Consider the following 25,912-nt stretch of genomic DNA (forward strand, 5'->3'; position numbering starts at 1 on the left):
ATGCTATTTATATTATTTAATATTGCATTCAAATTCTACTTAATTCAAATTCCACTAAAATGCTTTAGTACCGGCTCTTCAATATTGAGTGTTCAGATTTTTCAAGCATGTTATTAATATCCACTGGTGAAGAAAATAATCATATTGGAAGAAATGGGCTGGGTGTGGAGGCTCACGGCTGTAATCCCAGCATATACAGAGGCCGAGGCGGACGGATCGCCAGAGGTCAGGAGTTGGAGACCAGCATAGCCAACCAACATGGTGAAACCCTGTCTCTACTAAAAGTACAAAAATTAGCCAGGTGTTGTGTCACAGGCCTGTAATCCCAGCGACTAGAGAGGCTGAGGCAGGAGAATCGCTTGAACCTGGGAGACAGGTTGCAGTGAGCCAAGATCTGGCCACTGCACTCCAGTCTGAGGGACAGAGGGAGACAACGTCACACACACACACACACACACACACACACACACACACACACACACAGAGATTGGAAGAAATGGAGTTAGATGTAGTGTCAGAATAGATCTGTTCAATAAATCTTTTTATGCCTTTAGAAAAACTAGTAAAATATTTGTCATGATATTTGTATATTTTTGTCACAACTCATTTGTGGAATCCTCAACGATGTCTACTTCTTATCATCCTATGTAAAATTTCTCTCCTTACCATCTCACTTTTTTATTCTCCTTTTAACAGTGGGTGACACTTTGAAACTATTAAATTATGTAATAATTTCTCAGGTATATTGCTTTGCTTAGTTTGATTGCAGACTCTAGGAGGCTAGGAGTCTGTTTGTTTCATTAACTAATCTAAGCCAACTGTCTAAAATAGGACCTAGCACTATGAGGCATTCAATGAATACTTGTAGAATGTATCAGATCCAGCTTTAATGTGTTTAACTTGGATACTTTACTATTACTAGATAATCACATTTATTTGGAGCTTACTTTACATCATCTACCATTCAATGTATTTCAAAATATCAATTTACAAAATATCAATTTACAAAAAATTAAAGGCAGGTGCAATGATTACCCATATTTTGCAAATACAAAAACTAATGTTTAGTGATTTGTGTGCTCTATCTTTGATATATGTGTGATATATGTTTAACAAGTATGTTTGGAAAAAAAAAAAAAGAACTTGACTTGTAGTGTTTGTCAGTTTCTGTGGTGCAAACGTTCTTAACCACAGGTGATTCAAGCTACAAACATGACATTCACTGGCTCACAAAATTTCAGTAGGATCACAAACACTGATACTAGCCACTGCAAGCACCCCACTGTGAAAAGTTACATATAAATTATCTAAGATGACTTAGTGAGAAGGAGAATATCTAGGTTATAAAATCAGAAAAACTGGCAATGCCTTCCGGGTACAGAGTCTGGTGAGAATTTCAAATAATATTCTCAATTTATATCAGTTAAAAAAAGATATAATTAATAATTTATTTTCTGAATATTTCCTATCAAAATACTTACTTTTATTTTTCAGCTAATTGTCATCCTGGTTACTGTGGTTATTAAAGTAATATTCTTGTTTTAAATATTAATATTTTATTGGATTACATTATCTATAAAATATAACAATGTTGGATTGATAAAGTCATTTTCCTATTGCAGATTTTATTTTCCTTTGATAAATATTGCTCTACCTAGCAGTAATATTTTGAGGATTGGGGGAACTATCTATCTTAAAGGATATATTGAATTCATCCATTTGAAATCCCCTAGCACATATTGCAGTAGAATAAAGTAGACATTTTGAAATTTGAATCAAAATATAAATAGCAGATAGTCAAATTAAATCTCAAGGGTGAGAAGATGGAGGACATTTGAATCACTTTACCAGATGTTCAGCCTCTACTGTGAATTCAAAAACAAGAAAAAAATGTTAATTGGAAATATTTTGAGGTCATCATACATTTTAAAAATATATTTTAGAACTTTATATCATAAGCAAATGCAAGTCTTAAATTAAAAATGTATTAAAACCAAAACACTGAGAGAAAAATGATATAAATAGCTTGATTTTCCAGACTTACAAAAGGATCTTACACCTCATAGAACTGGCTCTTCATTCTCTTTGATTTTAGATGGCAAATTTCTGTTATTCAGTATTTCAACTATAGGCACAATAACCAACTCAAGTATTGAAAATTCAATCATTCCCTTTTACTAAACTTCAGTTCCTATCATCTAGTGCATTAATGGTTAGACAGAGAGAGGGTTCAGTATTAAATCCTTTTGTTAAATCAGTTTCAGGTGGCTCTATTTCCAAAACTATTGAAGCAAAGGCATTAATTATACATTTCCATTATGACACAGCCAATATCAGCAGTCATTAAGGCACAATTTCTTTAGGAGGAGATGCAGCCTGTTTTCTGATCGAGTTTTGTTTCCCACAGGGAGGCATCAGTCTTAAGTTACACAGCAAGCAGGCAAGAGAAGGGAAGCAAATTATAAGCACTTCTCAGGGGAAAAAAGAATGAGGATGTGACTCAGGGCTTCCTATTGAAAAAATAAAATTGTCTACTTCTGTTAGTTATTTTGATTCACACACAGTTACATGCACACTTATATACAGACTAGACATTTGAGATATTTGTGAATTTTATTTTATTTCTTTTATTATCTTACCAGAAATTTTACTTGCCATTTCCAGGATTATTATTTTCTTTTTCTTTCATCTTTTATTATTATTATTATACTTTAAGTTCTAGGGTACATGTGCACAACATGCAGATTTGTTACATAGGTACACATGTGCCATGTTGATTTGCTGCATCCATCACCTCGTCATTTACATTAGGTATTTCTCCTAATGCTATCGCTCCCCTAGCCCCGCACCCCTGACAGGCCCTGGTGCATGATGTTCCCCGCCCTGTGTCCAGGTGTTCTCATTGTTCAATTCCCACCTATGAGCGAGAACATATGATGTCTGGTTTTCTGTCCTTGTTATAGTTTGCTGAGAATGATAGTTTCTAGCTTCATCCATGTCCCTGCAAAGGACATGAGCTCATCCTGTTTTATGGCTGCATAGTATTCCATGGTGTATATGTGCCACATTTTCTTAATGCAGTCTATCATTGATAGACATTTCTATTGGTTCCAAGTCTTTGCTATTGTGAATAGTGCCGCAATAAACATACGTGTGCATGTGTCTTTATCATAGCATGATTTATAATACTTTGGGTACATACCCAGTAATGGGATCACTAGGTCAAATGGTATTTCTAGTTCTAGATCCTTGAGGAATTGCCACACTCTCTTCCACAATAGTTGAACTAATTTACACTCCCACCAACACTGTAAAAGCATTCCTATTTCTCCACATCCTCGCCACCATCTATTGTTACCTGACTTTTTAATGATGGCCATTCTTACTGGAGTGAGATGGGATCTCATTGTGGTTTTGATTTGCATTTCTCTGACGACCAGTGTTGATGAGCATTTTTTTATGTGTCTGTTGGCTGCATAAATGTCTTCTTTTGAGAAGTGTCTGTTCATATCCTTTGCTCATTTTTTGATTTTTTTTTTCTTGTAAATTTGTTTAAGTTCTGTGTAGATTCTGGATATTAGCCCTTTGTCAGATGGGTAGGTTGTAAAAATTTTCTTGCATTGTGTAGGTTGCCTGTTCGCTCTGATGGTAGTTTCTTTTGCCATGCAGAAGTTCTTTAGTTGAATTAGATCCTATTTTTCTGTTTTGGCTTTTGTTGCTATTGCTTTTGGTGTTTTAGTCGTGAAGTCCTTACCCATGCCTATGTCCTGAATGGTATTGCCTAGGTTTTCTTCTGGGGTTTTTATGGTTTTAAGTCTAACATTAAGTGTTTAATCCATCGTGAATTACTTTTTGTATAAGGTGTAAGGAAGGGATACAGTTTCAGCTTTCTACATATGGCTAGCCAGTTTTCCCAGCACCATTTATTAAACCTTTCCCCATTTCTTGTTTCTGTCAGCTTTGTCAAAGATCAGATGGTTGTAGATGTGAGATGTTATTTCTGAGGCCTCTGTTCTGTTCCATTTGTGTATATATCTGTTTTGATAACGATACCATGCTGTTTTGGTTACCATAGCCTTGTAGTGTTGTTTGAAGTCAGGTAGCATGATGCTTCCAGCTTTGTTCTTTTTGCTTAGGACTGTCTTGGCAATGCAGGCTCTTTTTTGGTTCCATATGAACTTTACAGTAGTTTTTCCCAATTCTGTGAAGAAAGTCATTGGTAGCTTGATGGGGATGGCATTAAATCTATAAATTACTTGGGCAGTATGGCCATTTTCATGATACTGATTCTTCCTATCCATGAGCATGGAATGCTCTTCCATTTGTTTGTGTCCTCTTTTATTTTGTTGGGCAGTGGTTTGTGGTTGTCCTTGGAGAATTCCTTCACATCCCTTGTAAGTTGGATTCCTAGGTATTTTATTCTCTTTGTAGCAATTGTGAATGGGAGTTAACTAATGAGTTGGCTCTCTGTTTGTCTGTTATTGGTGTATAGGAAAGCTTGTGATTTTTGCACACTGATTGTGTATCCTGAGATTTTGCTGAAGTTGCTTATCAGCTCAAAGAGATTTTGAGCTGAGACGATGGGGTTTTCTAAGTGTATCATATCATCTGCAAACAGGACAATTCGACTTAGTCTTTTCCTAATGGAGTATCTTTATTTCTTTCCCTTGCCTGATTGCCCTGGCCAGAACTTCCAACACTATGTTGAATAGGAGTGGAGAGAGAAGGTATCCTTGTCTTGTGCCAGTTTTCAAAGGGAATGCTTCCAGTTTTTGCCCATTCAGTATGATATTGGTTGTGGGTTTGTCATAAATAATTCTTATTATTTTGAGATATGTTTCATCAAGCCCTAGTTTATTGAGAGATTTTAGCATGAAGGGCTGTTGAATGTCTTATGAAGGCCTTTTCTGCATCTTTTGAGATAATTATGTGGTTTTTGTCATTGGTTCTGTTTATGTGATGGATTACATTTATTGATTTGCATATGTTGAACCAGCCTTGCATCCCAGGAATGAAGCTGACTTGATCATGGTGGATAAGCTTTTTGATGTGCTGCTGGATTCAGTTTGCCAGTATTTTATTGAAGGTTTTTGCCTCGATGTCATAAGGGATATTGGTCTAAAATTCTCTTTTTTGTGTGTGTGTGTCTCTGCCAGACTTTGATATCAGGATAATGTTGGCCTCATAAAATGAGTTAGGGAGGATTCCCTCTTTTTCTATCAATTGGAAGAGTTTCAGAAGGAATGGTACCAGCTCCTGTTTGTACCTCTGGTAGAATTTGGCTGTAAATGCATCTGGTCTTGGAGTTTTTGGTTGGCAGGCTTTTAATTATTGCCTCAATTTCAGAGCCTGTTACCGGTCTATTTAGATATTCAACTTCTTCCTAGTTTAGTCTTGGGAGAATGTCCATGTCCAGGAATTTATCCATTTCTTCCAGATTTTCTAGTTATTTGCGTAGAGGTGTTTATAGTATTCTCGGATGGTAGTTTACATTTCTGTGGGATCAGTGGTGATATCCCCTTTATCATTTTTTATTGTGTCTATTTGATTCTTCTCTCTTTTATTCTTTATTCATCTTGCTAGCAGTCTATCAATTTTGTTGATCTTTTCAAAAAAACAGATTCTGGGTTCCTTTATTTTTGTTTATTTGTGTCTCTTTATTTTTGTTTGTTTGTGTCTCTATGTCCTTCAGTTCTGCTGTGATCTTAACTATTTCTTGCCTTCTGCTAGTTTTTGAGGTTGTTTGCTCTTGCTTCTCTAATTCTTTTAATTATCATGTTAGAGTGTTGGTTTTAAATCTTTCTAGCTTTCTCTTGTGGGCATTTAGTGCTATAAATTTCCCTCTACTCACTGTTTTAAATGTGTGCCAAAGATTCTGGTGTGTTGTGTCTTTGTTCTTATTGGTTTCAATCCAAGTTCTGTCTTCATTTCATTATTTACCCAGTAGTCATTCGGGAGCAGGTGGTTCAGTTTCCATGTAGTTGTGCGGTTTTGAGTAAGTTTCTTAATTCTGAGTTCTAATTTGATTGCATTGTGGTCTAGAGACAGTTTGTTGTGATTTCTGTTATTTTTACACTTGCTGATGAGTGCTTTACTTTGAATTATGTGGTCAATTTTAGAATAAGTGCAATGTTGTGCTGAGAAGAATGTATATTCTGTTGATTTGGGGTGGAGAGTTCTGTAGATGTCTCTTAGGTCCACTTGATGCAGAGCTGAGTTCAAGCCCTGGATGTCCTTGTTAACCTGTCTCATTGATGTGTCTAATATTTACAATGTGGTGTTAAAGTATCTCATTATTATTGAGTGGGAGTCTGAGTCTCATTGTAGGTCTCTAAGGACTTGTTTTATGAATCTGGGTGCTCCCATACTGGTTGCATATATATTTAGGATAGTTAGCTCTTCTTGTTGAATTGATCCCTTTACCATTATGCAATGGCCTTCTTTGTCTGTTTTGGTCTTTGTTGGTTTAAAGTCTGTTTTATCAGAGACTAGGATTGCAACCCTTGCTTTTTTTTTGCTTTCCATTTGCTTGGTAGATCTTCTTCTATACCTTTATTTTGATCCTATGTGTGTCTCTGCACGTGAGATGGGTCTCCTGAATACAGCACACTGATGGGTCTTGACTCTTTATCCAATTTGCCGGTCTGTATCTTTTAATTGGGGCATTTAGCCCATTTACATTTAAGGTTAATATTGTGATGTGTGAATTTGATCCTGTCATTATGATACTAGCTGGTTATTTTTCCCATTAATTGATGTGGTTTCTTCATAGCATCCATGGTCTTTACTCTTTGGCATGTTTTTGCAGTGGCTGGTACTAGTTGTCCCTTTCCATGTTTAGTGTTTCCTTCATGAGCTCTTGTAAGGCAGGCCTGGTGGTGACAAAATCTCTCAGCATTTGCTGGTCTGTAAAGGATTTTATTTCTCCTTCAGTTATGAAACTTAGTTTGGCTGGATATGAAATTCTGGGTTGAAAATTCTTTTCTTTAAGAATGTTGAATATTGACACCTCTCTTCTGGCTTATAAGTTTTCTGCAGAACCATCCGCTGTTTGTCTGATGGGCTTCACTTTGTGGGTAACCCAACCTTTCTCTCTGGTTGCCCTTAACATTTTTTCCTTCATTTCAACCACAATGAATCTGACAATTATGTGTCTTGGGTTGCTCTTCTCAAGGAGTACCTTTGTGGTGGTCTGTGTATTTCCTGAATTTGAATGTTGGCCTGCCTTGTGAGGTTGGGGAAGTTCTCCTGGGTAATATTGTGAAGAGTGTTTTCCAACTTGGATCCATCTTCTCCATCACTTTCAGATACACCAATCAAATGTAGATTTGGTCTTTTCACATAGTCCCATATTTCTGGGAGGCTTTGTTCGTTTCTTTTTACTCTTTTTTCTCTAAACTTGTCTTCTCATTTTATTTCATTAATTTGATCTTCAATCACTGATTCTCTTTCTTCCATTTGATTGAATTGGCTATTGAAGCTTGTGCACACGTCACAAAGTTCTTGTGCCATGGTTCTCAGCTCCATCGGGTCATTTAAAGTCTTCTCTACACTGTTTATTCTAGTTAGGCATTCATCTAACCTTTTTTCAAACTTTTTTCAAGCTTCCTTCCAATGGGTTTGAACATGCTCCTTTAGCTTTGAGGTTTATTATTACCAACCTTCTGAAGTCTACTTCTGTCAGCTCATCAAAGTCATTCTCCAGCCAGCTCTGTTCCATTGTTAGTGAGGAGTTGTGATCCTTTGGAGGAGAAGAGGCACTCTGGTTTTTAGAATTTTCAACTTTGCTGCTCTTTTCTATCTTTATCTTTAGATAAAACCATCTTTGTGGTTTTATCTACCTTTGGTCTTTGATGTTGGTGACCTACAGATGAGGTTTTGGTGTAGATGTCTTTTTTGTTGATGTTGATGCTATTCTTTTTTGTTTATTAGTTTTCCTTCTAACAGTCAGGTCCCTCAGCTGTAGGTCTGTTGGAGTTTGCTGGAGGTCCATTCCAGACCCTGTTTGCCTGGGTATCACCAGCGGAGGCTGCGGAACAGCAACTATTGCAGAACAGCAAATATTGCTGCCTAATTCTTCCCTGGAAGTTTTGTCCCAGAGGGACACCCACCTGTCTGAAGTGTCTGTCAGTCTCTACTGAGAGGTGTCTCCCAGTTAGGCTACATGTGGGTCAGGGACCCATTTGAAGAGGCAGTCTGTTCATTCTCAGAGCTCAAATGCTGTGCTGATAGAACCACTGCTCTCTTTGGAGCTATCAGACAGGGATGTTTAAGTCTGCAGAAGTTTCTGCTGCCTTTTGTTCAGCTATGACCTGTCCACAGAGGTGGAGTCTATAGAGGCAGCAGGCCTTGCTGAGCTGTGGTGAACTCCGCCCAGTTCAAGTTTCCCAGCCGCTTTGTTTACCTGTTCAAGCCTCAGCAATGGCAGACACCCCTCCCCTAGCCAGGTTGCAGCCTCACAGGTCAATCTCAGACTGCTGCACTAGCAGTCAGTGGGAGAAAATCTCCTGATCTGCCAGTTGCTAAGACTATGGGAAAAACACAGTATTTGGGTAGGAGTGTCCCATTTTTCCAGGTACAGTATGTTATGGCTTCCCTTGTTAGGAAATGGAAATCCCCCAACCCCTTGCACACTTCCTGGGTGAGGCGATGCCCTGTGCAATTTTGACTCACCCTCCGTGGGCTACACCCACTTTCCAGTCAGCCTCAATGAGGTGAACCATGTGCCTCAGTTGGAAATGAAGAAATTATCCGTCTTCTGCATTGATCATACTGGGAGCTGCAGACCGGAGCTGTTCCTATTCAGCCATCTTGGAACGGAAAAACCTTTTTGTTTTTTCTAAAAACTGTAACTACAGTAAGGTGATTATTACCTCATAAGAGTTATTTTCGTAATCAAATAGTTATTCATTGAAAGTAAGTAAAGCAACTGCTTGATTTTGCTTTACTCAAAAATATTGTGTACTTAGCTTCATTAACTAATAACATATTATAGTAAAAGGTAGCTCTGTTAATTCATCAGACTAATAAAAGACACATAAAAGTGCAGGGTAAACTCTTAGAAGATAACATAAGAGAAAACCTAAATGACCTTTGGTATGAAAATGAGGTTTTATTTGCAAAACAAAGGGCACAATCTGAGAAAGAAATCATTGATATCTTGGACTTTATTATAGATAATTTGGAAAAAAAATATCTGCTCTACAAACCCCACTGTTAGAGAATGAGATGACAAGCCACATACTAAAAGAACATATTTGAAAAAGAAAAAAAAGATTATTGATAGTTATCCATAATGTATAAAAGAATGCTGAAATCTCAACAATAAGAAAGTGAGACTGGGCACAGATGCTCACACCTTAATCCCACCACTTTGGGAGGCTAAAACGGGAATATCACTTGAGCTTACGAGTTTGAGACCAGCCTGGATAACACGGCAAAACACCATCTCTACAAAAAATTCAAAAATTAGTCAGGTGTGGTGGCACACACCTGTAATCCCAGCTACTCTGGAGGCTGAGGTGGGAGAATTGCTTGAGCCCAGGAGGAAGAGGTTGCAGTTAGCCGAGATTGCACCACTGCACTCCAGCCTGGGCAAGAGAGCCCGACCTTGTCTCAAACAAACAAAAAGAGAAAAGAAGAGAAGAGAAGAGAAGAGAAGAGAAGAGAAGAGAAGAGAAGAGAAGAGAAGAGAACCAACCCAGTAAATAAAATAGGCAAAATATCTGAACAGTGTACTCAGATTGCAAATAAGCATATGAAAGTTTATTCCATAATATATGTCATCAGAGAAAGACATATTAAGGCAACAGTGAGATACTACTACACGTCTATGAAATAATCAAAATCCGAAACACTGACAATACCGAATGCTGGGAAGAATGCTGGGAACTTTTCATTCATTGCTGCGGGAATTAAAAATGGTACAATCACTTTCGATGATGGTTTGGCAGTTTCTTACAAAGTACACATAACTCAGACCAGAAATTATGCATCTTGGTATTTACCTAGATGAGTTGAAAGCATGTCCACAAGGAAACCTGCACACGGATGGTTTATAGCAGTTTTATTCATAATTGTCAAAAATTTGTCATTAACAAAATAGCCAGAGTTCCTTCAGTAGATGAATAGATAAATAAAAAGTGTTTTTTTTTATTTTTTTTATTTTTCATGGGATGTTATTCAGCACTAAAAATAAGGGGGTATTATTCAGTACTGAAAAGAAATGAGCTATCAAACAAACAAACAAACAAAAAGACACAACAGAATCTTAAATGCATATGATGAAGTATTTTTTTTAAAGCCAATCTGAAAAGGCTATGTATTGTATGATTCCAACTGTATTACATTTAACTCTTATGCTATTGCTAAAAGTTTTCTAAAAATGTCTCTCTGACACTGGGATTATATGACTGATATATTTCTCTACCATTTCAGTACACCAGCATTATCACTAAAAGTTTCCTTCCCAAGTTATTTCTTTTCTGTCTTGTTCTTGATTGAAACTGTGCTCTCCAACCTACTTTGAAGGCCACAGCGCAGGTATCTAAGGGAGAGTAAGTAGGATTACAAGAGTGGTTCCAGTGGAGTAAAGAAGGCCACAAGAGTTTTGTCAATTCTCACATGAAGACATATAGTCAAATTTCCTTTCCTTTGAATATGGGGTGCCCTTGATACTTACCGTGACAAATAAGATATGACATAAGTGACATTATGATACTTCCAAAGCCAGTTTTTTTTTTTTTTTTAATTTAAATAAAACCAGTAGTTTCCACTTCCTTCCTCTCCAGGAGATGCAGCCATCATACTACAATGCTACATTCTACATACTACATACTACAGCCATCATATGGTCAGAGTTAATAAGTAATGAGGCATCTCACAGAGAGGGAGAGGCCAGGTAGAAAGCCCTCGAGACCCAGCTATGAGTGTGAAGCCTTCTTGGACCCTCCAGCTCAGCCTGTTCTGCCTGCTGAATTCAAACAAGTGGGTGACTTTAGCCAATACTAAGCAGAGAAGAACAACTATGATATGAACTTATTTGAAAAGGAATAAATTATTTTTAGGTCAATACATTTGGGGATGGTTTTTAATGAAGCCAAATATAAGTGAAATCGTTTTTAACTTTGGCTGAACATTTGAATCGACGAGATGGTAAAAAATTTAAATGATCTGGAACTAAGCCAAGTAAGTTGACATTTCTAAGGGTGGAGTCTTAGCATCCCTATTTTTAAAGACTCCCAAAGTTACTGTAACACACAGTCAGTGTTGAGAACTATGTAGTGTTGCTTGTTGCCCAGTTCTGCTTCTAAATAACTTCTCCTGTAACATTTAAAAATTCCCCACATAGTTTAGCCTTATGTCATCTAGCTCTGTTGCTTTCAATTCTTTAGTCTGAAATGTCTTATGCTTCAAGAACACTCAGTCCCAAACATTCTGAAAATAATATATCTGTTTGATGTTAAGTGTAATTAATGATCATAACTTCAATGATTTGGTTTTCTCTGTGTTTGTTTGCTTGCCTGTTTGTAACAGTCTGTTTTGTGTATTTGGATATATCTCAGTAGGAAGAGAATCAATAAATGAACATTAAACTCATTTCTGACATGACTCATGACTCATGGAACATATATCTAAATCTTCAGAGATCATTTTTTTTTTTTACAACTTTTTCAGGTGTTTTAAATCTTACATTGGTAATGTGAGAAGTTGTCAGTAAATGATTCAGTGTTTCTATAAGCAGATAATTTCAGTATTTCAAATTTCTTTATATGCCTAAGAGAGACAGTTATCTTTTCCAGATGTTAAGTAGAGACATAAGTGTGAATTTCGATTCAATTAGCAAGTTCATAAAATAGCTTATATATTTAATAGATACAATTAACTGATATTTCAGCTTTTTATCAAAATAAATCTTCTTTCAAAGATTAACACATTTTTATTGAGGAGTAATTCTACTGGGTTTATAAAAGTCTTGAGGGTGAAAATGAGTCTTGCCAGTTCTAATTTATAATTCGTTATTGAAGTGCTTACATTCAAACACATTGGAAATGGGCAAAAACAATCATTTGAATCTAGGTTCCACCAATTACTGACTGTGTGAACTTAATGAAACCACTTAGACCCTCTAAGTTCACTTCCTCATTTATATTAATAATAGTATCTATATCCCAAAGCTATTTTGAGGCTTAAAATAAGATAATGTTTCACTTGCAATTCTTATAGGAAAAATAACATTAAGTAAATATTATCAATTTTAATTATGTCTCAGTATCATAATAATGAACTTGCTGAAACACAGCTAAGAAACACCTCTTACACATCATACCTCTTATCCTTCACTCCACGGAGAAATAAAAGAAGCAGGAGATATTTGAGAAGAAATTCATGAATGGCAATGTAGATTAACTGCTTACCCCTTAAAATAACCATGGATGGCAAAAAAAAAATATTGGAAAATATGCAAAAAGCGAATAAACATTTATTGAATGCGTACTATATGCTATGTACTTTGTTACGAGTCAACTAAAAAGTTAACAACACACTTCAGGAAGGAAGATTATTGTCAAGTCTTATCAATTATAGATACAATTGTCTCAGAATGTTCCTGGGGTAACCAAATCTTGCTGAACAGTGTTTAGCTAGCAGAGTCATTTTAATTAGGATCACCTGATTTACACTAGCTTAGTATCCAGGAACCTATTTTCATTTCTATTTATGCATAGAATCATGTATAGGATCCAAGACTCTCAAGTTCCAGAGAGGTGCACTTTCCATTACAACTTGCAGCTGTAGAAATAAAAGAGAACAGCAAATGCTACTTGAATTTCATGATTTCAAATATCCAGTAAAGATGAATTCACTTGCTGCACCTGCTTGTTGTTTTATCATTCCATTTCCTATCTCCCATGTGAATTTGTCCACAGACACAGCACCTATTTAAAATGATTAGATCTTGAAAAAATGTAAATTGATATTTTATACCCCATAAGTTCTTCTGCAATGGTAATATCTGTGCTATATGCACATTGAAAATTAAATCATTTTTAAGCTAGCGTAGGGCCTGTCTAATAAAAACCCTTCTGAAACCCCACTGTGTCTTCTCAGTAGCAGCTTTTCACAGTGAAGCATTTAAGCTTTTAAAAAGCAACAGAACAAATGTGATTGATTATCAGTTCACTTGCCAGATTCTGCATTGAAATTAAAGAAAGTAAAAGCTCTTCTATGAAAGTGATATAACCACCTGCAATATTAAACCAATAAAATATGTGTTCAGCTGTTTATGAAGTGTATTGACCCAGATATATAAAGTAGCCTTCTAGTAAGTAGGAGCCTTATATAGTAACTGATCAATCCTAACTGTGGCAAAACAGTAAAAAGCACACCAAATTGACTAAAACGCCAAAACACTCTGAAAGAATTCCATCATTGAAACAAATACGAAGTTAGCCACACTTGTGATAAGGTGGACAAATGAAAAAATGCAGCCTATTAGTATGGATGTAGGAGATATTCTAAGAATTATTAATTCATTAAAAAAGTTTCCCAATGCCTGACACATAACAAAACTAGATTTGATTGAGCATTCACTTGTTTTTCTGCTTATCTGAATATTAGCCAATGCCCTGATGATTTTCAAGAAGCTGATACAATTCTTTGCAAATAGTTCTGTTATCTATAAATACCTCATTTCTACTTAGCTTCCATATAATCTATTTCAAATAGCTACAGACAATATTTGTGCATGCTTTGTTGTTTAAAGAGTATAAATACAACCAATAAATGCTGAATTATCTAATAATAGTAACCTTGGGATTCAGTTTAGAGAGAAGCCAATCTGAAACTTGGATGGATCTATCCAATAAATGTGCTATTTTTGGAAGGGAAGATCTTAGCAACAGATAATACAAGGTAGGCTAGAGCAGTATGCAACGAACATCAAAGGTTACTAGGTTCCAGGTTACTAGGCTACCAGGAATTTTCCAGAATGATGATAAAGTGTTGAAAGCGTCTTGTAGCTGTGGGTTATGTAAACCTATATGAATGGGTGACAATGAATGGGCATGGCTTGATTAAGCAGGAGGACCATGTTTTAGAAAGGCCAAAACTTTGTCCCAGACAAATAGAATGATTGACTATGGGACAAGATGGATAAACAAAAATGTGAGAGAAATCAATAATGGATTACTAAAACATGGGTGTAACTCAGAGAGTTGGTTATAAGAAATAAAGATACTTGTTAGTTTACAGGGATCACAGAACAATGTTAAATTAGTAGTGACAGAAACAAGAGACAAACCCATTGATTTACTTCATCCCTGGGGCTGCTTTAGATTTAGGCCTTTGATATGGTTTATGCAGCCTCACACGTATAGTATATAGAGACAGTGGCAGGCATGAAGGCAAGCTTCTGGCAGGGAAGAATGGCATTTATTCCATGTATAGCAGAATTCTTCACCTTTGAGTGTGTATGTGGGAATGTGAATGAAAATTTTCTGTTGGGATTGCTTCATGCAATCACTATTTATTGATGATTTAAACATACTCAATTAGGGCGAGATTTTAATCTACATACATTTAATTTTTGAAATAAAAAATTTCATCAACAGTGTAATATTAAAGCCAAGCCACTACAATCATAAGTAAATATAAAACTGAAGATATCAGCAAGATAGAGCGGCAGATATAAATAAAAATCAGTAAGTCTAATATTCTGGGAATATTCCTCAATTATTGTTTAAAGCAAGTCCAACACAAAAGTTCAAAATGCTTTAAGTCATGACTACACAATCATAACATAAAGAGGACATTACCAAGGTGACCAATTTACTTGACAACCAATTCTGGTAACGATAATAAAATATTTCTATGATGTATAATCACACCATAAATATAGATAATTCTACCCAAACTTTGTAGCAAACAAATACATTTTTGTCTTCTACCTCAAAACTTTGTATAATAGAAATATAGACACTATGTTAAATACGACGAACTATATGGTTTATATTTTCAGGGAAAGAAATAAATTTTTAATTAAAGTTGAAGTTGTCTTTCTTCAAAAATTACTTACTCATATATGGAATACATATCCAAGAATAAATACAAAATATTGAGTCTTCTGATTGTCATGCCTTTCAGTCATAGGTTCTGGATTTTTCATCAAATGTGCATGTATTCACAGAATTGATACTCCAATCATTTGTGCCCTACTCTCAGTCTGATGATGGATGAGGCTATGGCAGTGTTGCTCTATACATGAGCACCCCCTGCTGGCACAACCTGGAAACCCATTTCTATTGTAATAATTTATTTGGAATATCCCTTACTGTATCTTAGACAAATGCTTCCCTATGCAAAAAAGCAAATAGTGATATAATCTCAAGAACTTAGCTCAAGGTACCCTGTGGATATTTGTTTCATTTTAAAAGCAAATAGAATGACCAAAAGACATTTTAACATTTTTAATAAACTAGATTAATTTATATTAGTTTCCCATTGTTACTGCAAGAAATTATAACACATTTAGTGGCCTAAAAGAATGCAAATTCATTATTTTACAGTTCAGCAGGTCAGTTGTCTGACATGTGTCACACGGGGACAGAATCAAGGTTTCAGAAGGGTTTGTACTCCTTTCTGGTAGCTCGTAGGGAGAACGTTTCTCTGCCTTTTCCAGCTTCTAGAGAATGTCCACATTCCTCAGGTCATGTACTATTTCCTCCACGTTTAAAACCAGCAAATTTACATTTCTCTGTATTTTTATCTCATACTCACATCTCCTTCTTATCCTCTCCTCCACCTACTACTACCATTCTAAGGACCCTTGTGATTACATTGTTCCTATTCTGATAATCCAGGTTAATGCCCTTTTTAAAAAAAAAAAAAAAAATCAGGTGACTAGCAACTTAATCTCATTATGCCATGACCTGAACTTATTCACAGGTTCTGGGGATTAAGACCTGGGCACTGCTATGATGTGTGTCTAACCCTACCCTTGAGCCCTGTATTCATATGTTAAAATCCTAACTCCTATGGTGATATTATTAGGACATGAAGGTTTTGGGGTGTGATTAGGTGACAGAAATGGAGCCCACATAAATGGAATTAGTGCACTTATGAAGCAGGCCCAAGATAAGCCCCTCAGCTAAATAAACTCAAAATAAAGACTCAAATAAATAAAATCAGAAATTAAAAGGGTGATATTCCAACTGATACCACAGAAATACAAAGGACTACAAGAAACTATTATGAATAAATATATGCCAACAAATTGGATAACCTAGAAGAAACGGATAAATTTTTGACATATATAATCTATCAATGTTGAATTATGAATAGAAAATCTCAACAGACAATAATGAATAAGGAGATACAATTAGTAATAAAAAGTCTCTCATCAAAGAAATTCTCAGGACATGATAACTTCACTTTTGAATTCTACCAAACATTTAAAGAATTAATACAAATTCTTCCGAAACCTTTCCAAAAAATTAGAGAGGAGGGCATTTTTCCAAATTCATTTTACAAGACCAGTATTACCCTGACACAAAACTCAGACATGGACACTACAAAAGAAGAAAACTATAGGCCAAAGTCCCTGGTGAACATAAGTGCAAAAATCTTCAACAAAATATTATCCAACCAAATATTATGGAATATTTAAAAGATCATTTACCATGATAATGTGGGATTCCTTCCAAGGATGCAAGGATGACTCCATATGCAAGTCAATTAACCTCATACATCACATTAACATAATAAAGAAGAAACACCAGATGATTATTTCAATAGGTATAGAAAAAGCATTTTACAAAATTTCACATCGTTTCACAATAATAAAAAACAAACTCTTAGCAAATTAATTGTAGAAGAAACGCATCTCAATATAATAAGGACTGTATATGACAAACCCACAGCTTACATCATACTTAATGGTGAAAAATTGAAAGCTTTCCATCTAAGATTGAGAGCAAGACAACAATGCCCATGCTGGCCACTTCTACTTAACCTAGTACTGGAAGTTCTAGCTATAGCAATTAGGCAAGAGGAAGAAAGAAAAGACATTCAAATTGGGGAAAAAAAAAAAGGTAAATTGTCCCCGTTTGTAGATAACAAAATCTTAGATATAAAAATCCTAAAGACTTCACCAAAAAACTGTTAAAACTAATAAATGAATTTTGTAAACTTGTAGAATACAAAATCAATACAAAAAAATCAGTAGCATTTCAGAGACTAATGGTGAGCAATATGAAAAAGCAATCAAGAAAACAATTTCATTTATTATGGTTAAAAATATATAATAATTAGAAATAAATTTAAACAAGGAGGTGAAAAATCTCTACAATGAAAACTATAAAACAGTGATTAAAGAAACTAAACAAGACACAAATAAATGTAAAGGTATCCCATATATATGGTTTGGAAGAATTAAAATTGTTAAAATGTCTATACCACCTAAAGCAATACACAGGTTCAATGCTATCCCTATCAAAATATTACTGACATTCTTCACAGAAATAGAAAAAATAATCCTAAAATTTGTTTAGAACCACAAAAGCCTCTGAATAGCCAAAGCAATGTGAACAAGGAGAACAAAGCTGAAGGCGTTGCATTACCTGACTTCAAAATATACTACAATATAGCAAACAAAAAAGCGTAATGCTAGCATAAAACAAGACACATAGACCAATGAAACAGAATAGAGAGCCCAGAAAATTCACACCTTAATAGCCATCTGATTTTTTATCAAAGTGCTAAGTACACACAATGGGGACAGGACAGTCTCTTCAACAAATGGGGGTGGGAAACTGGGTGCCTGCATGCAGAAGAGTGAAATTAGGCCCTTATTTCATGCTACATACAAAAATTAACTCAAAATGCATTGAAGACTTAAATGTAAGACCCAAAACTATGAAATGATTAGAATAAAACATAGAGGAAAAGCTTCATGAAATTGGTCTTGGCAATTATTTTTTTCTGATATAACTTCAAAATACAGGCAACAAAAACAACTGTAGACAGATGGGATTACATCAAACTAAAAAGGTTCTGCACAGCAACAGGAAACATTAAGAGTGAGGAAACACTCTTGAGGTTTGAAAATATTTTCTTGAGGAAGAAAATATTTGCCAGCTATGCATCTGATAATGGGATAATATCTAAAATGTATAAAGAATTCAAACTATTCAATGCCAAGAGTACAAATAACCCAACTAAAAAATGGGCAGAGTACTTAAATAGACATTTCTCCAAAGAAAATACACACATGAACAACAGATAAATGAAATAAAAGTCCTTAACATCACTAATTATTAGGGAAATGCAAATTATACCATGATGACATATTACCTTACTTCTGTGAGGATGGCTATTATAACAAAGACAAAAGATTACAATGACAGTGTGGATGTAAAGGAAAACCTTGCACACTGTTGATGGAAATGTAAATTAGTGTATTCATTACGGAAAACAGTTATGGAGGTTCCTCAAAACTTAAAAATAGAATTACCATGTAACCCAGCAATCCCATTACTCAGAGTATACCCAAAGGAAAGAAAATCAGCTGTCAAAAGAATATCTCCCCCCACATGTTGATTGAAGCACTATTCACAATAACCAAGATATCGAATCAACCTGTATCCATCAATGAATGAATCAATTAATTAAAAAAATGACGTAGACATATCTTGTTTTATTGCACTTTATTTAATTATGCTTCACAGATATTGCATCTTTTTATGAAACTTTGTGGTAACCTTGCATCAAGCTAGTGTATTAGTGCTGTATTTCCAATAGTATAGTATCATCATTTCGTGTCTCTAGGTCACAATTTGGTAATTCTCACAATATTTCAAACTTTTTCACGATTATTATATCTGTTATGGTGATCTTGGATCACTGATGCTTTATGTTACTATCATAATTGTTTGGGGGTGTCACAAACCTCAAACACCCATGTAAGACAGTGAACTTAATTGATAAATATTGTCTGTATTTGATAGCTTCACTGACCAGCCATTTCCCCTTCTCTCTCCCTTTCCTTAAGCCTCCCTCTTTCCTGAGACACAACAATATTGACACTAGGCCAATTAATAACCTTAAAATGCCCTCTAAGTTTGCAAGCAAGGAAGGGTTGCATGCCTCTCACTCTAAATCAAAGCCAGAAATAAATTAAGTTTAGTGAGGAGGGCATGCCAAAAGCTGATAGCCTGAAAGCTAGGCTTATTGTATCAAACAACCAAATTGTGAATGCAAAGGAAAAGTTCCTGAAAAAAACTAAAAGTGTCACTCCAGTGAAAACATGAATAATAAGAAAGTGAAACAGTCTTATTATTGATAGGATATGGAGAAAGTTTTAATGGTCTGAACAGAAATCAAACCAGTCACAGCATTCCTTTAAGTCAAATCCTAATTCAGAGCATGACCCTAGCTCTCTTCAATTCTCTGAAGACTGAGAGAAGTTAGGAAGTTGCAGAAGAAAGCTTGAAACTATCAAATGTTGGTTCTTGAGATTTAAGGAAAGAAATCTCAAGGTAAAACAGCAAATTATCCAGAAGATCTAGCTGAAACAATTGACAGATAGTTACACTAAGTAATACATTTTTCAATGTAGATGTAACAGGCCTCTACTGGAAGAAGATACTATCTAGGACTTTCATAGCCAGTGAAAAGCCAATGCCTGGCTTTAAAGCTTCAAAGAACAAGCTGAGTCTCTTCTTAGGAGCTAATGCAGCTGTTGACTTATTTCTTATTTTTAACAATTACCACAGTCACTCCAGTCTTCAGCAACCACCACCCTAATCATTAGCAGCAAAATCCTCCACCAGAAGAAAAGTATAACCCACTGAAGGCTCAGAGAATCATTAGCATTATTTAGCAATGAAGTGCTTTTTAATTAAGGGTTACACATTGCTTTTTAAAACATAATTCTATTGCACACTTGATAGACTATTGTATACAGTAAACAAAACTTTTATATACCCTTTGAAGTAAAAAAATTTGTGTGACTCACTTTATTGTGATATTCACTTTATTGCAGAGTTCTGGAGCTGAACCCACAATATCTTCAAGGTATGCCTGTATGTATACACAATGATGCGCTATTCGGCCATGTAAAATAATAATAATCTGTCATTCACGATAACATGGAGAAACCTGGAGGACAGTATGTTAAGTGAAATAAGCCAGAGAGAAAGACAAATACTACATAATCTCACGCATGTGGAATTTAAAAAAGTTGATCTCATTAAAGTAGAGAATAAAATGGTGGTTACCAGAGGTTGGGGTGGCTGTGAAGAGGACTGGGGAGATATTGGTCAAAAGATACAAAATTATAGTTACATAGGAGTTATAAGTTCAAGAAATCTGTTTTTCAACATAGTGACTATGCTTAATAATGATGTATTACATTCTCAAACAATGTTAAGAATGAATATTAAATGTTCTCACCACAAAAATAACTATGAGGAAATGCATATTTTAATTAGCTACATTTAACCATTCCAAAGTGTGCAGGTACTTCAAAACATCACATTACATATGATAAATACATTCAATTTTATGTCTCAATTTAAAATAAATAATTTTAGAAAATTAATTTTTAAAATTGATATATAACACTTGTATATATTTATGGGATAAAAAGTGGTGTTTCAATACATATACTGTGCCGTGATCAAGTCAAATATAATTACCTCTGGTTACAGTACCCAAAAAAACTGATCTCATCTTTAACTCTGACAATCTCTAGGTGTGAGAGAACAAAAGCTGTTTTCATCTTTAACAACGCTTTGGATCAAAGTTTGTATTATCAAGAGCATATATTCTTCCAAATCTTTTTCCAAAAAGGAATATGTATTTTTAACATTTTAACTCCTCAATTGGTTGGCAACCACATACCAACCAATCTCATTAAACTTTCATGGCTATTAGTTTTTCTTCTTTTCTAAACCAAAAAATTAAAAAAAAAATATATAGATCAAAGCCAATTAATTGTACCCTGGTATGCACAAAGTTAAGGACCGAGTTGTTTTATTCAAATAGTCACACTGAGAAAACTCAATATTAATTCACTCTGTCCCCAAACATGCATATTTTAAATGCAAATCCCTTTAGAAAACAAGGGGAACATAAGACAGTGCTTGATTCTTTTTCCTAAGTGCTTTTTCTTCCCTTCTTATTTATTTGAAAGAAGGATACATTAGGCAACTTTTTTATATCTTTAAGAAGATTGAATTTAGTGTTTGTACCAGGCACTGTGAAAAAAAAAAAAATGCTTTAAAAGACTAACAATAACAAGAAATACATTGAATCATTATCCTAATAGGGCACAAATACATTTGAATAAGTGATTAAATAAAAATTTCAAGCAAGTTAATAAAAACATTGATGCTAACTTTAGTGAGATAACACTGATTGAAGAGTCTCTTCAGTAATGGGAGGGGAACAGAGTACTTTTCCAGAGGAAGGAAAAGTCTCTAAGTCTCCAAGAATCAGTGAGTATTATGAGGCAAAGATCGAGCAGGGAGGTCAGCAAGTGCTAAAAGTGGAGAGAGTGGAAAATTCTGTTGTTATCAAGGGAGGAAGAGTAAAAACTTTGATGTGGACTAAATAGATACGGTGAGTGGTGTGGTGTAGGAATGAGGCAAGATTTATATTAAACTGCATGTCAAGAACTTCTGGTTTCTAGTCCAACATGTAAGGAACTTTGAAGCCGTTACTGCATCCTAACAACAAGTAAAAAGCTGATCAAACTGAAAACTAAACCACTCTTCTTAGATTCACTAGAGACCTGAGGTCACAGAACAAACTGCTGTGGAGTTTGCAGAGAGGCAGCTACAGAGAATTCAACTTAACAGAGCAGAAACGTACTCCTGCTGGAACCAGTACCCGAGTAGGAAATCTTGAATTGTCATTGATGCTGGAGGCTCAGTGTGGACAAGCTTAAGATTGAAAATAAAAATAAAAATAAAAAATCATACTGAGGCTTCTGCATTTTTTTGAGTTTTGCCTTTAGCTCTACAAAGTTCTCAAGATGAAGATTACAGCAAAATGTCTTCTGGCTTCTGGCAGGGGGAGGAAAAGTAACAATTTTAAAATACACCAGAGCATTCCATTATTCTTAACAAGATCTTATCTTGAGAAAAACTATTTTGCCAGAGCCTAACCTACTGGGGTTTTAGCAGAGCCTAACCTATCTGGGGGAAAGGAGGTACCTAACTCCAACCGCCACTAATCATCTTGTACCATATAAGGAGCAGAAAGAAAAAATTGAGATGCATTTTTGAAATTCACAGCACAGGAGCTGAGGCTCACTAAAAGAGTAAAATCTAAATATGGGGCTGCGGAAAGCTTCCTCTCCCTCTGCACCTTACCATGATGTTATAAAACTCTATTTTCCGCATTTTCCTTTACCAGTGCATCACATCTGCTGTTCAGCAACAATAAAAATCATTATAAAGCATACTTGAGAAACAGAGCAATGGGGTGGCATAAATGTTGAAGTTATCAGATTCAGTTATGACAGAAATGTTGACATTATCAGACCATGAATATAAACCATATTTGGTTAATATGCTAAGGGCTGTAATGAAAAACAAAAAAAATACACAACATTCAAGAACAATGAACAATGAAAGCAGAGAAATTGAAATTATAAAAATATATAAAAAATAAATGCTTGGCCGGGCACGGTGGCTCAAGCCTGTAATCCCAGCACTTTGGGAGGCCGAGACGTGCGGATCACAAGGTCAGGAAATCGAGACCATCCTGGCTAACCCCGTGAAACCCCGTCTCTACTAAAAAGTACAAAAAACTAGCCGGGCGAGGTGGCGGGCGCCTGTAGTCCCAGCTACTCGGGAGACTGAGGCAGGAGAATGGCCTGAACCCGGAAGGCGGAGCTTGCAGTGAGCTGAGAGCCGGCCACTGCACTCCAGTTTGGGCGACAGAGCGAGACTCCGTCTCAAAAAAATAAGTAAATAAATAAATACTTACTATAAAAAAACTGTAATAAAAATAAAAAATGGCTTTGAGAGGATCATTAGTAGACTGGACGAGCCTAAGTAAAGAATCTCTGAGCTTGAGGATATGTCAATAGAAACATCCCAAACTGAAAAACAAGGGAAAAACAACACTGGAAAAATGCAACAGAATATCCAAGAACTGTGGGACAACTACAAAAGCTGTAATATCTACAAAATTAAAATAATAGGAGAGCAAAGAGAGAAAGAAATAAAAGAAATAGGAGTAATAATGACTTAGAATTCCGCTAAATGAGTACCAAACACCAATCCACATATACAGGAAACTCAGAGAACACCAAGTGGTATCAATATAAAAAACTACACCCAGGAATATCATATCTCAACTGCAGAAAAATCAAAGATAAAGATCAAATCTTGAGTTAATCCAGTGAGAAAAAATACCTCTCCTATAAAGTGGAAAATATAAGAATTAATCCAACTTCTCAAACAAACAAACAAACAAAAAATACAAGCAAGAAGAGAGTAGAGTGAAATATTAAAAGTATTGGCAAGAGAAAATAAAGCAAAACATACACACACACAAACCACATCATCCTGAATTCTTTAGCCTGTAAAATTACAATGCAAAAGTGAAGGAATAATGGACTTTCTCAGACTTGTGAAAATTGCGGGGTTTGTCGCCAAAAGATCTACCTTGCAAGAAATGTTAGAAGTTCTTTAGAGAGAAAAAAAGTAATGTAGGCCAGAGACTTGGAGCTGCACGAAGAAAAAAAGAATATTAGAGAAGGAATAAATGAAAGTAAGATTGTAGTTTTAGTTTTCTTATTCCTATCTGATTTAATAGATAATGGTTTATCCAAAATAAAAATAACAATAATGTAATTGATGATTATAGCTTTTTCATCGAAATGAATGGTAACAACCCTACATGTGATTAGAGGGAGGAATTAGAAATATGTTGTTATTATAAGGTACTTGCACTACTTCTGAAATTGCGTTTCAAAGCAACCACTAAAAAAATGAAATAAAAATAAGCATAGTTGATACACTAAGAAGAGAGAAAACGTAATCATATAAAATGCTAAATCGAACCTACAAAAAGCAGAAAAAGAGAAGACAAAATAGGAACAAAGAACAAGGGCATCAAATAGAAAACATCAAACATGATAGATATTAATGTGACTATATCAGTGAGTACTTTAAATATCAATTGTCTAATAATATTAAGTTAGAAGACAGCAATTGTCAGGGTGAATTAAAAAGACTCAACTATGTGTTGCTTATAAGAAATCAACTTTAGGAACGAGACCGCCGGATCGGTGACTGCGCAGAGCTAGGTGACCCCCGGCCGCCGCCATGATGGGCCGCGAGTTTGGGAATCGGACGCAGATGCTGCATGTGATCTCCTACAGCTTGTCACCTTTTGAGGAGCAGCGCGCCTTGCCGCACTACTTCACTAAAGGAATCCCCAATGTGTTGCGCCGCACTCAAGAGGCTTTCCTTCGCATAATGCCTCCGTGTGTAGCATTTATCTTATTTATACCTGGGGTACTCAAGATTTCAAGAGATCCAAGGGGAAAGAATCCAGCTGCCTATGAAAATGACAGATGAGCAACGCATCCGGATGACAGTTTCCTGTCCTTGAAAGACCTTTCTCTGGAAGAGGAGTCTGCATTGTAAGGTCTTAAAGACACAATACACTTCCTATGGTCTGCAAAATAAAAATAAAAAGAAAAGAATAAAAATAAAAATAAAAGAATAAAACTAAAAAGAAAAAAAGGAAATCAACTTTATGAAGACACATCTAGATTAAAAGTGAAGGGATGGTGAAAATATGCCATACTAACACAGATAAAAAATCAATAGTCACTATAATAATGTCACACAGAACACACTTCAGAGTTAGGATAATTATCAGGGATAAGAAGAGGCATTACAAAATGATAAAAGATTGACTCTCCAAGAAAATAACAATTCTTAAGGTATATGTATTTCACAGAATGCCAAAATACATGAAGCAAAAGCTGATAGGACTACAAGAAGAAATAAATGAATCAATTGCTATAGTTGGAGACATCATCACTTCTCTATCAAAAATAGATAGATACAGCAGGCAGAAAACTAGTAAGGACATACTTTAACTCAACACCACCATCAGTTAACTGGATGTAATGAATATCTACAGAATAATTCATTCAACAATGCAGAATACACATTCTTCTCAAACTTACATGAAATTATCACCAAAATAGACCACATTTTCAGACATAAAAGATAACAAATTTAAAATAATAAAGACCACATAATGTCTACTCTCAGATTATGATTCAATCAAACTAGAAACCAACAACAGAAAGATAGCTGGAAAAAACCTCTCAAAATACTTGATGAGAAGACATACTCCTTAATTATACAATAAGAATGCAATTTATAATTGAAGAAGAAATTTCAACAGAAATTTAAGGTATTTTAAACTAAATAAAAATTAAATACAACAAAATGTATGAGATTCAGTGAGAGCAACGGTTAGAAAAAAATTGTAGCATGTAACAGAAAATAAATTTTTAAAAATCAATTATCTACATGTTCACCTTAGGAACCTAGATAATAAAATAACAAGTTAAATTCAAATAAAGCAAAAGAAAAAAATTAGAGCCAAAATTAATTAAAGTAAAAATACAAAATCAATAAAGAAAATCTACAAAATAAAAATTGTATTTTTTGAAAAAAGTATACAGTTGATAAGCTTCTAGACAGGCTAACTTTAAAAAAAAAACAGAGAAAACACAAATTATTACTAACAAAAGTGAAAATGGTGCCACTACTGCAGATCTGATGTACATTAAAGAAATAATAAAGGAATACTACAAACAACTTCATGCCCCACAATTTAATAACACAGATTAAATGGACTAATTTCTTGAAATAAA

The 25,912-nt window shown here is 35.1% G+C and overlaps 1 pseudogene; it reads left to right on the forward strand.

The window, feature by feature from the left end:
* The first annotated feature begins 24,341 nt into the window (after positions 1-24,341).
* Positions 24,342-24,593, forward strand: LOC104657749 (annotated as a pseudogene).
* The last annotated feature ends 1,319 nt before the right edge of the window (positions 24,594-25,912 follow it).

This window comes from Rhinopithecus roxellana, chromosome 2 (assembly GCF_007565055.1).
Source record: "Rhinopithecus roxellana isolate Shanxi Qingling chromosome 2, ASM756505v1, whole genome shotgun sequence".
In the NCBI taxonomy this organism is placed as follows: Eukaryota; Metazoa; Chordata; class Mammalia; order Primates; family Cercopithecidae; genus Rhinopithecus; species Rhinopithecus roxellana.